The following is a 16,449-nucleotide window of genomic DNA, read 5'->3' as shown; positions in this document are numbered from 1 at the left end:
GTCGTTATCAAACAAAGTCACTGGTTTGAGTTGATTAACGAGGCTTTGAAACTGGAGATTGATTGAAAAATAAATCTCCAGTTGATGTTGAAAAAATCAGAGATCAACGGATTTAAAAATAAATCTGAGATCTGTGGTAAGAAAAAAGTAACCACATTTACTGAAAACTCACGCATTATCCACATCCAGGTTAAACATTAGTGCTAAGTCACGAAACGAATCGTATTAATAATTCGAAACATTTGCCTCGAAAGTGGAACACCGTGCGTTCTTGAAGCTAGCGGTCGTCCTCCCTCCCACGTCACTGCATATCTCTTTCTGACTAGATCTTGCTATCTCTGTCTAGCGGCGTATTCAGTCACCGCGGAACTCTAGCGTATTGCACAGGTGTGTTGATCGAGTGCGTGATGTTCGACGATCGTAAATAAAACCTGTTATAACAATAATAGTGTTGATTTTGTGAGAGCAAATAAGTGAAACGGCGAAATCATTAAAAATAACTGCTGACATGTTAATAATTTAACATTGTTTTCTCCGATTTGTGTCCAAGTGGTGTATTTCGAAAGAGTGACAACAAGTTTTTCTTGTGTTGTGAGACTTGTGAGTTCGGTCCTTGAGTTGGAGGCTTTATCACCGTCTACGCTTGTTCCACTGCTAAGCGTTTGGCGGGCATCTCAGCCGAGGTATGTTATCGTTTTATTTGTTTAACACTTCCACCATAAAACAAATCTGCTGATTAGTTCCACGTCATTAAACAAGTGTGACTTTAATGACAGAAAACAATTTTCTAACTTCAAATAACTTTTTCTACTTTGCTGACTCTACAACATCAACTTTTTGAGTCAAATTAAATACCACTAAGTCATAAACTTCGCAGAAACAACCTTTCGGTTACTTAAACACACTCTAACAATGATCAGTGAAACATTATCAGCACTTGTCTAAACAAAAAATGCCATGATTCTATCCACTTGTTACATGGGGTTGTCAGGTGCTCTATTTGTGGAGAGCACTCAAGTTTAATGTGTTAAAATGGGGAACGTTATCTGTTTACTCTACTACCTGCCCTTCTACAATCCCACGCTAACCTGACATGTCAACACCATCATTTATATTGCAATTATTATAAAGAGACCTGATGTTTTGAACCTTATGTTTACTAGAGAAAGCTTTTTTCCCATCGGCACCGTGTATATTTACTCCGATTTAATGTAGATAATTCAAGGCCTCCAAAATACTTTTTATATGACTCAATTTATTTTTAAACTTTAATTGTAAAGTTACCATTCATTAAAACAAAGTTTTTGTAAAACTCCGGCGTCCATGACCGCACGACCGGCATTCCATCATTGCATCTCTCTGGTCGTGACTCACCTCACAGGCACGTCACCGTGATGTCACTTACTCCAGGTACGTTGTCAAGCACTAAATAAACCAAATGGTTTACTGCCTTTGTCAGTTTCACTGTAAAAATAAACAAACACCTTAAGATTCTACGCAATACCTAGAGAAAAAATATTACTCACGATTTTTGTTTGGCAATGTATCTACGCAGGGAAACCGGTTTAAAATCGTTTGATAAATCTAGGAGTCTACTACGACGTATCTATAATATTGTTTTTATTATAAAACTAAAACTTCATTGATATATTTTTATTGTATAATTGCACAATCTGAAGTTACCAAACTACGAAAAATGGACAAAGTGCCACGCTAGCCATACATTGCTCTGATAAGATTTCAAAATACACAAACCCTAATAGTTTGAATGAAACGAGCAGATAAAATTAACTAATTGCTTAATAAAACGATAAAATTTTATATCAGATACTTCCACTCAAAATTACTACCAATTCTCAGACGAGGTCGCCGCGCCAGCCTTTCATTGAAATTGAAAAAGTTTAAATAATATTAGTTACAGTTATTCGCCATGACCTTCAATACATGAGAATTAGAACTAGAAAATTGATGAATTTTATTGTTTTAGAACAGTATTCAATCCGATCCTTCATCTATAGCCGTCTGATAATGATTCAATCGACTAAAACGAACCGCAATGGAGATCGTCTATGGGTTTTTGAAAGGCATGAAAGGAACAAAAAGGTCGATTGAAGTTCAACCAGCATTCGGTTCTCATTGTGGAGAATGGACGCCGGTCAGATGGATTCACAGCAGTTTTCACGACGTAATACATTCAACTTTCGTTATGTAACTTACAAAAAAATAAAAACAATTTCTCTTTATTTTTAGACCCAGTTTTTTTTTGCGGCTAAGAAACTTTACGTTTTAAAATCTTTTTAAAAGAACCGACTTTTGTGGTTGCTTATGTTCTTTGAAATAGCGAAATGCTTACTTAGCGCAGTAGTAAGTATGGATTAGTAGATAAACAACAATGATCGTAGAGCTATGAAGACCGAACTATTGTCTGTAATTCCGGATGTTACGGTGACAAGCGATTCCCGGAGACTTAACTTACAATACGACATTGTTCTTTACATAGACGCGAGAACTTGGTATGATAACGCACCTTACCAAAATAGAAAACTTAAACTAAGTAAATTAAATTAAAGGCTAGCAACAAAGATTCAGAAACCTGATTGATTGTATTAATCAGAAACAAATACTTTTATTACAGATACAGAACTATATTTATGTTTTATAAATACATATCTATAACGTCAGCGCCTATTAACTCGTCTGTTCACATCCAATTATAATGCCATTTCTTACCTATTATTTTTTCACCATTACTTTTCCAATAGTAAATCAAGCAGTGCATACAATAAACAAGTCAATGGCGATTCATAATTGTTGAAAAACACGATAACATCGCCGGTTTAGAATAGTCGTGTGTTTACAAACTGTTATTGGAGTTTATAAACGTTGAACTTGTGTACATACACGCATTTTGAACATTGTGACCTGCCATGTGCCTAATTCAAAACAAAATTTTAACATTAAAATTAATTGTCATTTTTTTCCAAGAAAAATGTATTTTGCACCAATATGCGTCATCTATGTCAATGAAATTAGCGAGTTTTGTTCAGAGTTTATTGATACGAATGTGATGTGATTAAGAATTTAACAAACAACAGGTACTTAGGTGCTAATATTATTTTTTAAATCGAAACTAAAAACACACTTAATACGATTTTAAATGAAAATTTTGCCTAAAATTTTCCATTTTGCAATACTATAATATTTTTGTCTAATTCTTCCTTACAATGCAGCATCGCTGCATTCTTTCTTATCCTCAGAAACATAGAGCATAAAGCAAAATATTTTATCATAAAAATGGTTCTTACTGAGTCAGGGTTCATCCATGGGTCACCACTAGTGAACGCTTGTCGCTACGAATTAAATAATTCGTTGCCATAACACAACGTAGAGAAAGTGCGACCCAGTTATTTCTAACGCAGATTTGAACAAGAATTCTAACCACCAAACGTTTGCTTCCTCTGCCGAATATTTGCAACCTTAAACTAGTCCGTATTAAGCAAGAACTGAGTTCAGGGTGAATTCCAAAATTAATGCTAATTCATTCAATGAAATATTTATCTTGATTTTGCTAACCAGTGTTCGATTTTTGTTGAGTTAATTAGAACGGTAAACGTTGTTTATTAATACGTTACCTCGTACGCAAAATAGATCTAGAATGCCTTTGTGTCTAATATAAGAAATGTGCAGAAAACGAACGTCTTTATTCCAAAGCAATATCTTTTTTCATAATCTGATTTGACAAGCAGTTTTATTATAAGTTAACAGTACTTACTAGACAAACTGCTTTCAATAATACCTCAAATTCCAGTTTTCCGACATAGATAACACGGTTTTACGGATTATCACGTCTACTATTAAGCCACTACGTTTACAGAAACATAAATAAATAAAAAGTTAGTAGCACAATTCTATTGACCCTTCATAAATTATGTCCGACTGACCAACTAACGGGTTTACCACTCATTTCATTCATTATGAGACTAATAAACTCATCGTTGGAACCCTGTTTCTAGAATTATAATCAACTACTTATAGAAAAAACAATAAACCAACAGACCTTTACAATTCACTGTTATTTCACTACACAAACTCTCACAATTACAGTCTTTACTTATGAGAATTTACTACAATCTCCACCATTGACAGGCTAATTGGAGATAGCAGTTTAAAAAGTTCAGGTTTATCGCACTGATGTTCGGTCTCTGTCAAAAGTGAAGTCCCTTACTTAACTAGTCGGTTACGATGCCAAAATGTGATGTCATTATCATTAGAACTTGCAACGGGATATTTACCATGTTTATTATTTTCTTTAAGTTCATCCGTGATCATGGCGCTTGCAAAGTTGCAACAGTGCCAAAATATCGGAAACTCAAAGAAATTAATAAACATGGTAAATATCCCGTTGCAAGTTCTAATGACAGTGTGATGTCATGTTATACTTTACCGTCACAAAACAATAAATTTTATAGAAAAAAACATATTAAATGATAAATGATATTTATTTTTGCAAATAGGTTACAACGTAATTCTTTTACACGCCAATCTCTTAAATAACTAGATATTAATATTAAGCTACAATTCTTCAATGTCTTAAAAGCACATTTTTGGTGAACCGCTTTTGTCTAATAAATAGAGTTAACGGCATGCGAATGGAGAAAGGTCAGGGAAGGTTACCCCGACAGTTTCCCACGACGTCTGCCATGGAAGGAAGCCATATAAAAACTAAAACTCCTCAGGAACAAATTGACATAACACTTCCTTCGTGTTTCGGAACGTTGAACATTAATATAAGGGTGCATTTATTATAAAAAAAAAATGTGCATTGTGTGAATATGTCGTCTATGGATACTGTGATATCGTTGTCTTTGTTCTTATTCAGTGATTGAGTGAGTTTTTAAAATGGTGTGTCAATAAAAATAAAAGGTACTTACCTATTTAAATTTATAAAAAAATCGATCTCATCTCTCTCCAACATAATATTATTATGTTTCTTTTAATTGGTTAGAATATATTTACGTTTACGATTTACGATGAAGTTACCTAATAACTACCATATCTTATTCAATTATTTAAACGATTCTTAGTTAGATAATAACTAAATTTATATCTCGGAAACGGCTCTTACGATATGGATGTTTTGTATTTGAATAAGATTTTTCTTTTCGCATTCAACTATGTTTCTACAAACATAATTAATTCAACTTGTAAGAAATTACGACTAATTATATATGTATATTGTATTGTATCAATACTGAACTGTTTTGCGCATAACTGAGTAAGCCGAAAAGCATACAAAATTTAATAATTAATTTAGTATATCTCACTAAAGTTATAACTTATAATATAAAGACAATACCTATAGTATATAGTAATATTAAATATTAGGTACTTTGTTTCTCATTTTGACTGCATTTTGCCAACATAAGGGAGTCACATACATGAGACACTATATCTGAATAAAATGAATCATATCGTAACTGATGTATAAATAGACTTAAATCAATAAAATTGCCATTGCTGCCTCTTGCAAATATGTCTCTACAATATTAATTTATTGATTAGTAAATTACTTACACTTTGCTATAATTGCGGATTAATGAAGTGCGGTAGAAACTTACTGAACTCGTTATTTAATGTCTCTGATGCAACTAAAATGTTAGACACTAATTAGATTATAGTTGACATTAAATTTGTGTCATTAGAGTCACCACTAAACATCCAAACATATTGTCCTTTATACTTTTATTAGCCGCACAAAATTCGAACTTAGGACCTCTTCTTTTTCAACTGCAAGAAGCCACCAATAAGGCACTAGACTACTTAACCATCTCTAAACAATACAATCAGACATTCAAATGAACAACAATCAAACTAATATCAATCTTATACAGTATTATAATAAAGTTCCTTTTTAATTTGTCCATATACCTGTTGAGAGTTTCCATGACCCGCTTTCTCCATTGTAAAGTGCTATGTTGTCTGTCTCCAAGGAACTTGGCTTATCTATGGTTTTAAGAAATAAATAGTAAATCTGTATTCGTGCAATTCTATAAACTATGTGTTATAATTTTAATGGCTATTTTTCTGTAAAGGTAGTGAAGTTAGAAGTGTGGATTGAGCTTTAGTAAATATTGCCAGCATAGGATTTGTTGATTTTCTAGTAATTAGTTATAGGGGTATAAAAGCGAGGAGGGATAAATTTAAGACTTTACAAAAAAAATCACTAAGTAGGTTTAAATAAGAATACAAGAATGATAGTTGGCTTTCCTCAACCTCAAAAAGGGTTAAATAAAACATTTAAAACTTAAAAAAGATTAAACTTAAAATTTACTCAACTATGTTCCATTCTTTCACGCTTCACAATACTTTACACACTTATAATTCATTCATTCACAAACACACGAACTTCCAACTTTTATACGCTGTCGAGTTTACTTATGTCAAAATCAACACGATAGAGGGCGCTTACTTGCAACAGTAAACATAAACAAGGTGATACTACGGAACTGCTATAAAAATCAGAGAACAATTCCGTATTCCGTACAATATGTGCTTTCCAATAAAGCTTTCTCGTTGGTATCGTAGTCTAGTAATGTCACTCCAATCAGCACACAGTGCCTGTAAAAGCGACTTTCTATGAGACTCGCTTCTTATCACAACTATTGTTACCATTGTGCACACACGGCATTATACATTCACACACACATACGTAAGAATATATGTGTGTATGTCGGTAGGTATATCGTTATTTAATTTTAATACATGAACTCAAGCGTTGGTTCCAGGGGGGGGGCTCTCAATCTAAAGAGCGCCACCTGTAACAATATTTGCAAAGGTACCTTACTTATTACGTATACTACAGCCAAAATTGCAATGTAAAATATTTAATTTAAGAAGAACGATTTTTCAAATTTTGTACTTAAGATTAAGACCTCTTTTAATGTTACGTTAGTTAGTGGTTCTACAAATAGGTACTCTGACTAATGCAATGTAGGTCCTATACGTAAGTGCCTTTCAAATGATTGAACATAAGATTACAAAGTAGGTATACAAACATCTTCTTCTTAGTACAAAGCGGTGACGAGTTACCAGTTTCCTTAATTTGACATTAATCGTTTAGCAAGGAGGTTGAGGTAAATTGTTCGTCTTGACCTAGGTACAAGTATATTTACTTATCTATTTGCTTAATGTCGGTTTTTATTTAAAAGCTATATCCTTGAATGTTGTTGCTTAATGTTAATAACTGAACATTGAGTCATAATATTTAAAGACTTAAACATTTTAAACATTTTTAACGAATTTGAGATCATCGTTAGCATTACTTTAAAATGATCATATATACTTTAAATGAAACACAAAAGAAGTGGTCTGTCCACCTAACATAATTTTAAACTTAAACATATTTGTGTTACTAAGTTAATATAAACCTATGGTTCAAGCTAACTAAAAAGGAAAATTGTTAATGAATAAGGAAACTGCGTTCTGAGTTCAACCAAGACCAAGGGGAGGCCTTTGTTCAGCAGTGGACGTCTCTTGGCTGATGATGATGATGATGATGATGATTCTGAGTTCAAGAACTAATGAAGGTCTTTTTAATCACGTCAAGTCACTTTAGTTCTACTTGTAACTAGGTAAAGCTATATTTCTTTACGGACTATCTAGCGGGTTATCGGGGCTCCGCCGGCTTGAAAAGTAAGCGTAGGAACGGGGCGGTTTTTCGTTAATAAGAATCGGACACTCCCTCTCACTTCACCCAAGGCAGAAGAAGACATTGTATGATTTTCCTCCCAAAAAAAAACATTCTGCTATATTCTGAAACGGTTTTATTTAACATACTTCGTTTGTTTGGGTAAAATTTACTGAATAGAATTTCACCCCGTTCCTGATGACAGTTCGGTCTAATATTTGGTACACACTCTTAAACTTGATGGCCATACACGAAAAAAAGTTAAAGTTAAACAAAAAATATTATTATGGATTACTAGTTACTGGATTACACCAACACAACTTGACACAACATCTGTAAATAATTTCACAACAAAATCAACATCAACATCATATTAAATAAATTTAATAAATAAAAACAAACAATTAAAAACACCAATTAAAAACACGTAACACAATACCTAGATGGTCTGTTTCGTATCGGCGCTACATTGATACGTGTGGCAGTAGGTTCATATCGTGTGCCGTGTTCTGTACAAACCGCCCACTTCCGTTCGATGACAGTTGGGATACAGTTACACCGCCACCGTCACGTCAGTTACGTTACGTTATGGTGCGGTATGGTGTCCAATGGTGTCTACACTCTATGGTTTATGGTGGTCACGCGATCCTTACTCAACTTTTACGTAATACTTATAATAGAATGAATATTATGAACGTAGGTGTGTAAGTAAGTTTACAAATAATTATACTTCATGGTGAATCAGTATTGTCAGATAGTTACCTATGTGATGCATGTTTTCCATCTTCACGCAGTTGTTCTTTTCCCATTTTCCGAATTATGTTTCGGTCTTTCTCTTCTCCTACAAAGAAATATAACAAAAAATTAATCATCGAAAACCGCTCAGCTATTCCCCAGTTTCGCGCTTATTATTTTTGTGTTTCGCGCTTATTAATGAACACATTTTAATATTCAAATATTTAGATTCAGATATATTCCTTCGCTCTGTTTTTCTAACATCGATTAAAGTAGAGCTTTAAAAATTAAATCTAGTGAATAAGATATCAAAAATTACTAGCTATACCTAGTTCAAGATATAGACCTCTACAGGTCATAAGAAAACGCATAAAATAAAGTATAATTTACCCGAATAAAAAACGTGAATGAATTCCTACTATACCTAGACTAAACAACACAAAACACAGTACTAGTATCGTAACCTTGATTTTTTCAGCTTAGAAATTGTTTAGATTATTCACAAACATTAAAGTATTGTTACACCCACCACTCATCTGTTGGCTGTTACCTAGATAAGAAGTCAGTAATGAAGGAGGACCAAGGACTTCGAAGATGATTCACTGGTTTGCTTACGATAGATAATTGTGAATTTTTTATTTTACTGAATGTAACTAAACTATACAAGCTAACAACAACAACTAAATTAAACTAAACACAGTTATCAAGTACTAGTCACTTCCACGCAGCTTCATCGGCTCTGCTTCGCTTCTATTGATTGTAGCGTGATGTTTTATAGCCTATAACCTTCCTCGATATATGCACTATCTAACACAAAAAGAATTATTTAAATCAGACCAGTAGTTCCGGAGATTAACTTGTTCAAACAAACAATCAAACTCTTCAGTTTTATACATTCACAATAGATATTGTAATATGTTTTCATATTACTTATAAACTAAGTTACAGTACGATATTTTAGTTATAATTTAACATAGAGTATTCTGCCTAAAATCTATACCTACTAATAAATGTTATTAACATTTCAAAAATGTTGGTGTCACGCACATGAAGATTATTTTATTTGGCAGAAAGACAAATTACAGTCTGGCCATATATTAATTACTTTCTACAAATATTTATCTACATAGGTATATCATAATTTTCAATTTCATACTATTTTAAAATTAAAACGGACGGAGTCAATGACACGACTAGTTACTACACAAGATATAAATAAAATTACTACTAAATTACGATGCTGTTGCTATACGCGAAATTTGAGAATAGCTGGGCTTAGGTTGAAAAAATACTTGGATGTACAGATATACTCAGTCTTGATTTGTTTTTACATACATAACTTCACGCCTATCTCCCATGGGGGTAGGCAAAGACAATGAACCGCCAATTTCAACAAAGCAAGTTTTTTCGTCTCGTCGGTTAAGCATGCTTTTAATTTGATTTGTTTTTAAAACGTTTCATATTTATACATAGTGACATCATAATTTTACAATGGACCGCCAATTGCTACAAATCTTACACCCTCTTTCGCTTTATCAACAGTCATCAGTCTTTTCGTCTAGTCGGTTAAGGGTTTTTTAATATGATTTGTTTTCAAACGCAACCTTTCATGTTTATGAAGACTTCATAATTTTACAATTGTATCGATACTCGATTTAAACGTCTTCAATCGTATATCGATCGTCGACTCGATGGAGTCAAGGTAAACACAATGTCTCTGAATTTTTCATTGCTAGTGCCACTGAAATGTGGCTGAATTTTGCTAGAATAGCAATAATAGGGCAGTATGCCCTTAACCTATGGAATGCTCTTCACTAGTTCTTTTTCGCATTATGTAAATTAACAAAAGTACTTAATTGAGAAAAAATTAAGTAGCAAAGTCAATGTAAGGTATCAGGCGTAGATCCAGACTTCAAATTATGACGCTGGCCTTACACCTACAACTACTACAACCTACATTTGCCTTTCCAAACACTTAAACTGATGTTAAGTTTCCAGTTATTACCGTACTGTAAAAGTTTTAATAATTGAACATTCAGTTTTACTAAGTACTACTTGGCTATTCTGTAATTTTCAATTCGAAAGATCGAAGTGAGCTCAATCGCATTCTCGCCCCTCATTGGTCGAGATTATTCTCACAACTAATACATAGCAGACCGCGATCGAGTTCCCTTCCATCTTTCGAATGCAAATTAACAGAATAACCTAACTGCTTAACGTTTGTGACGCACATCGCTCCCGTACGATGATATGTACTAACTCGTTTCATAACAGCAGTTATCGTTATAATACTTAATTAAAAAAAAGGTTTTGACGTAAACTACACCTGTGAAAACACCATTGTTTCTCTCACCAGTCGACACTGATCAGCTGCTTATTAACTACAACTTGCTTAGTTATCCAGTGACTTAATACCTAACTGAGATTACAGACTATTTATGAATACCCAATAGCTTTTACTTTGTCAAGGAAAAATAATTATAAATAGGACATCCCCTTGGAAGGCCCTTTAACTATAAATAAATAAATAGTCAGAAATATTAATAATTATAACAAAGAACGCACCTATTACAAAAATCCAGAAAATCTGTATTTAAACAGAGGATTTCCAATTAGAAATTAGAAAACCATATTTGCTTTTGAAGCTGGTCACGAAACAAAACGCATGTTTCGTAATTTAAAAAAAAATCTTTGCATTTGCTATACTAAAAAGTTAATAGAGACATACCACGCCGGAAAATATCAATAGCTGATGGACTGTTGGTCTCCTCTAAAAACTAGGAAATCACACTAATCTCTAAAGATACTTGACGAGGAACAAGGTTCATATTTATCATAGAGCGCTATATTGCCCGATGTGAAGTCCCTTCCGTTCCCTCTCACCTCGCCCAAGGCGGGAGAAGAAAGCGTTGGAAGATTTTCCGCCCTTTTAAAAAAGTCCCTTCGGTTTTTATAACACTCATCAGTAGGGCAGGGGTAGTGCAAAATGTAGACGTATTCTACACTGTTATAGTTATGGCCCATGTCTGTACAACAGACACAAATGTATCATATCGTTCACATCACATCGTATGATAGTTTTGTAATACAATTTGCACGTTGCACGTTACATTCGTCGGGTTGGCACAAATTAGCATACAGCCATAACTATGTGCCAACTGCGCATTATTTCCTGGTCGCATGATTAGACGCTCACTGTGTTATAAACTTGCATATGTAAACATGAATTTAAATGTACATTTTTCCATTTAAAACTGACACTTTCTCCTATGAAAGCCTCTATAATCTTTAATTGTTATTGTGTAATCAAAATTATAGTATAATTACTATAACTGATGAAATTGTTGAAAACTTTAATGCAGTAAGTAGCTTAGTGACGAATTTCGCGTACTTTTCTTTAAAAAATCGTAAGTAATCTACGTGAGTGCTATTGTAATAAAGAACATCTAAGTACATCTAAGGGAAATTGTCACATTCTGACAGACTGACGTGATCCATTCCCTCGAGAATCCATTCAATCTGTCTTATTTATTGACGAGAAATTGTCCCCAAGCTGTCTGGATCAATTGAATAAGAGATCTAGGTTAATATGGTACTTACAGGCAATGAGCCAACTAGACCCCATTGAGGACCATTGTGTTATACACATAATTCATTGCTATTTCCAGTCGCCACTCATCAATGGATATCTGTTCTGGATGTCGACGCATTATTATAATATTATAATGGTATAAAGTTAATAACAACGCCTAGTTAATGGAGTGGTTATGTTTAACTACTAAGAATAGAGAACCAGAGTTTGAATCTATCACCATTAAATTTGCTCTATTTGATATAATGTATCCGAAGCTACGGACTACCTAGCCGGAGCTGCGGATTTTCTAGCGGTTCACTAGGAATCCGGCTCGAAGAGCAGGAGTGGGGACGGGATGGTTTTTGGTCAGTAAGAGTCTGACACTCCCTCTCGCCTCACCCGAGGTGAGAGAGAGAAGTCATTGTATGGTTTTTCCCCTAAAACAAAAGGTTTTGAAAATTCACATCATCAAACTTGTTTCTCTGCTACATCAAATCGTATCGTCCATTGAGGTAAAGTGACAAAGAACGCCGAGACGTTGGATAATGATGTCATCTTTCGTTTCATTTGTAAATTAATAAAGAGATTAACCTATAGTTATCCAAGAATCAGTGGATGCAGGCGACGGCTTATCGTTCTACGTGGAGGACTAAGAGGGAAGGCTGATGATGATGATCCAATAATAATCAATCGAGTTCATGCCAGATATCCAATAGCCCAAAATCAAGGTTAATATCATTACCATCAATCGCTACGTAATTAATAGATACAGAAAGCCAAATCACTATCAACATGTATTACGCTTCCATTGTCTTTAATATCTGTCCATGTTTAACATAATTAACACTAACAATAACTACTTACAAAACTATAATAGCTATAATTACATAAAACAGGCAATGAAACCTAAAACTTATGATTCATGAATTCATAGTAAACGCCCTTGTTCCGCTTCTATAGAACATTTTTTTAGTTAATGATGCATGAATTAGTAATACAATATCGTATGTATGTATGTATGTATGTACTAGGTGAATTAGAGCGTTTATTTCATACAAGTGTACCTATGTATGCTATGCACATATGTATGTTTGCATGTATGTACATAAATGTGTTAATCTCAATGTATTAATGAGGATGTACTCCGTTTCTCTTGTGTGTTCTTGTGATTACCAAGTGCAACTGTTGAATCTAAGATTCTAAGAATTATGTTTTAGTGACTAAAAGTATACTTAATATGTTTCTTACTTTTTGTATAAAGGGGAAAATCATCTGATGACGTCTCCCGCTATGGGCGAGGAGAGAGAGAGTGTTAGACTCTTATTGACTAAAAACCACCCCATACCTACTCCTGTCTCCTCCAGTCCGCATCTCCGGGTCGTTATCAACTCTACTGGGCCTCATCTGTGGTGGGAACAAATGAAAATATCTACCAACTGGTTGATAAATTCTATTGCGATAACAAATAGTCAAAGTTATGCAAATAAATTGCTAATTACATTAACAGACGTCTTAATTCATTAGGTACTCAAGACAAAACTAATAAGATTTAGTGACAGAGAAACCATAAATGACAAATTTTGAACACAAAGGTAACAAAGAAATATGGTCGCTCCTAATCAGATATTCATAAGACGCGATTTAGCATAGGTAAATGTGGACCTGCCACCTTTTATAACGATAGGGGTAATCTTTATTATTGGCTGAACTTGGACATAATTACACAAACATCTTTACCTACTACACCTTCGAGTAACATTTGTGAAAGGACTTGTTAATTAGTGAAATCTCAACACAGGTACTGATGTAAACTATGCTCATAGAATTCTAAACCATAACTATTTGAAATAAAAGTTCAAAATCGATCAATCACAAGCACAAGTTTTTCTGCACAATAACCTCGCAAGCCTAAAGTATTCTTGGCTTGATAGTGCCATTTATGATACCGTATGGAATTCAAGAGTGGACATCAAATGGTCATTAGGGTTACACTATAATATTTTCTCCATAAAAACAAAAGCATAATATTATCGTAAAGTTTTACGACTTGTGAGATAACCGTTCGATCCAAAGAGATGCGCCTGCGACTCTTACGTCGTAATATCCGTTTGAAATGAACAGAAGATGGTTATATCTTAAAGTTGTAATTACATAATTTGTTGTTGGTAAAAGGAAATACATAAATTTTCTTTCATTTGAATTAATAATTTTAATGAAGTTGTATAATTGAAGAATATTGTTGTAGAGTCGTTCTTTGGCAGGAATTTATGAAAATAGAAATCTTTTACTTAGTCAGAAAACTAGTCTTCTTGCAGAACTTTCAATAACCATTTCTTTTATTATCATGTGGGAATTAATCAGCATCTTTTGGACACTTTCATACGGACCTATTTAGCTTACCAAATTGTCACTTTTTGTGAGCAGCAGGACTGTTAAAGGCAAATGCCGGTAATAATAAATACCTAAAGTAGAGTTAAAGGATTCGATATTAATTTAGTTTGCGATAGGCTATTTTTAGGATAGCCTATTATATGGCACCCAACAAATTTCATTTTGCACGGCAAAAAAAGCATTTGTATCGGGACAGTTACAAAACCACTTTCATCCAATTTTCAATAATAGTGAATAGTGAGTCATTGCAGTGACAGATTACTTCTACAATTACAATGTAGACCGAGCCTTACATCGGAAACTGTGAACGAACTCAGACATATTATGTAATTTTACGAGGTCTTTGACCAAGGAGGTGGTTAAACAGTGTATTAATAGTACTATAATTAGAGGGGTTTTTAAGAAACCCGTGTTACTAAAGAACAGTTTGTTCTAGTGGTGTTAACAACGAAGTAAATCAGATAACGTTTTCATTTTATAGGATCTTAATTTTAAACGACAGTCTTCTTAATAAACCAAGTCAATAATACCAGATTTAACTAGCTCTACCCCATAGTCTTTATATATCGCATTTAATATCGTAGCTTAGATTAAGATTTTTTTTACTCTATATCATACAGCGAGTCGTGAAAACTAATCCCCTTTAACCCGTCAAAACAATAATGCAGAAAAGTCACTAACAGACAACCATTCCTATATTTATTATTAGAACTACATAAGCACTTATATCTAGACCTCAATCCACTTTCCCAAAGCAAACAAACAAAATTACATATCCAACTTTATTACCAGAGCCGTAAAATATATAATCTACAACTGTTATATGAGTCATACCGACATTTCAGGCGTGACTAGCCACCTCTCAACTAGTACCAACTGCAGTTCTATCATTTCAATATTTATCTTAACTTTGCCTTATAATATCCGAGGCCCTAGTGCGAGTATTGTACACGATCGCCGTCTGATTGGCTGCTCAAAGATAACCAACCAATCAGAGGGCTAAACGCGGTAAAGTTTCGGTCACGTTAACGTAAAATGAAACTTGCACTAGGCCCTAAGTAACTGCTCGCACTGAGAATATTATCCCAAGATCTTTGTTACAGTATCTTATCTTATATCTTTCACAATATCAAGTAAACTGTCTTTATGATTCAAGGCTCATATTATTGCTTTGTTGTTGCAAAATTAAACACGTCTCAAACCTATATTGACCCAAATAAATATGCTTTAAATTCATAAATCAGTGATTGAAGCACGTCATTTTAATTTAGCTTTGAATCAGCAATATTTAAAAAATATGACTTCAAACTCAAAGTACATACATTTTAAAATGCTGACACGATTGTTTCAGTACTTAGACCTAAAAACAATCAAGCATCAATACCAATAAAATTTTGACTGCACGGTTGACGCGGCTGCGTATGCGTAAATGCCGTACAACGAGTAGCCGGTTCGATTTCCACACGGAGCAACTCTTTGTGTGATCCATAAATTTTTGCTTCGAGTCTGGGTGTGATGTGTATGTGAAATTGTTTGTTAACGCACCCACGACACAGGAGAAAATCCTAGAGAGTGAGGCAACATTAACACGTTAACAACCGCCGGCTTTGCGGCAGTTAATGCTTAAAAAAAATAACAAATGTTTACTTATACATTATCTTTAGTTTTCATCTTGAATGAGTTAATTTCCATCCCATCCAAAAACTCTTTAATAAATAATACCGATCCATTTCCCCTGATCTTAACAACGTCACACAAAGAAAGATTTATTCCTTTTCTCTCCCCCATTGCTCTTAATACGTTTATCCTCACGCCATTTATTAAGAAGAGAGGGAAAACAAAGTGATTAATTGCCGACTCCCATAAAAATAGTCACTTATAATAAGTCCCATAGACAGGACCGCTTATAATAACTACTCCCATACACATAGCTGCTTATAATAGACTGTCCCATTTATTATAAGTTTTTAAACTGACATGGTCACTAACACAACTATTAGAACTTGAGACGGGATATTTAAATCATTTATTGTCATTTTTGGGTTGACATAAATAAACATGG

At 33.9% G+C, this 16,449-nt stretch overlaps 1 protein-coding gene across 1 annotated transcript in view; it reads left to right on the top strand.

Annotated features, from left to right (window-relative positions):
• Positions 1–351: 351 nt before the first annotated feature.
• Positions 352–16,449, top strand: part of LOC118272334 (rab11 family-interacting protein 4A) — an 87,410-nt gene continuing 71,312 nt past the window's right edge. The window contains exon 1 of the mRNA XM_035588727.2: positions 352–683. The gene's annotated coding sequence lies outside the window, so the exon portion shown is untranslated. The remainder of the gene's footprint in view (positions 684–16,449) is intronic.

This window comes from Spodoptera frugiperda, chromosome 4 (assembly GCF_023101765.2).
Source record: "Spodoptera frugiperda isolate SF20-4 chromosome 4, AGI-APGP_CSIRO_Sfru_2.0, whole genome shotgun sequence".
In the NCBI taxonomy this organism is placed as follows: domain Eukaryota; kingdom Metazoa; phylum Arthropoda; class Insecta; order Lepidoptera; family Noctuidae; genus Spodoptera; species Spodoptera frugiperda.
This window is presented reverse-complemented; position numbering and strand designations above follow the sequence as displayed.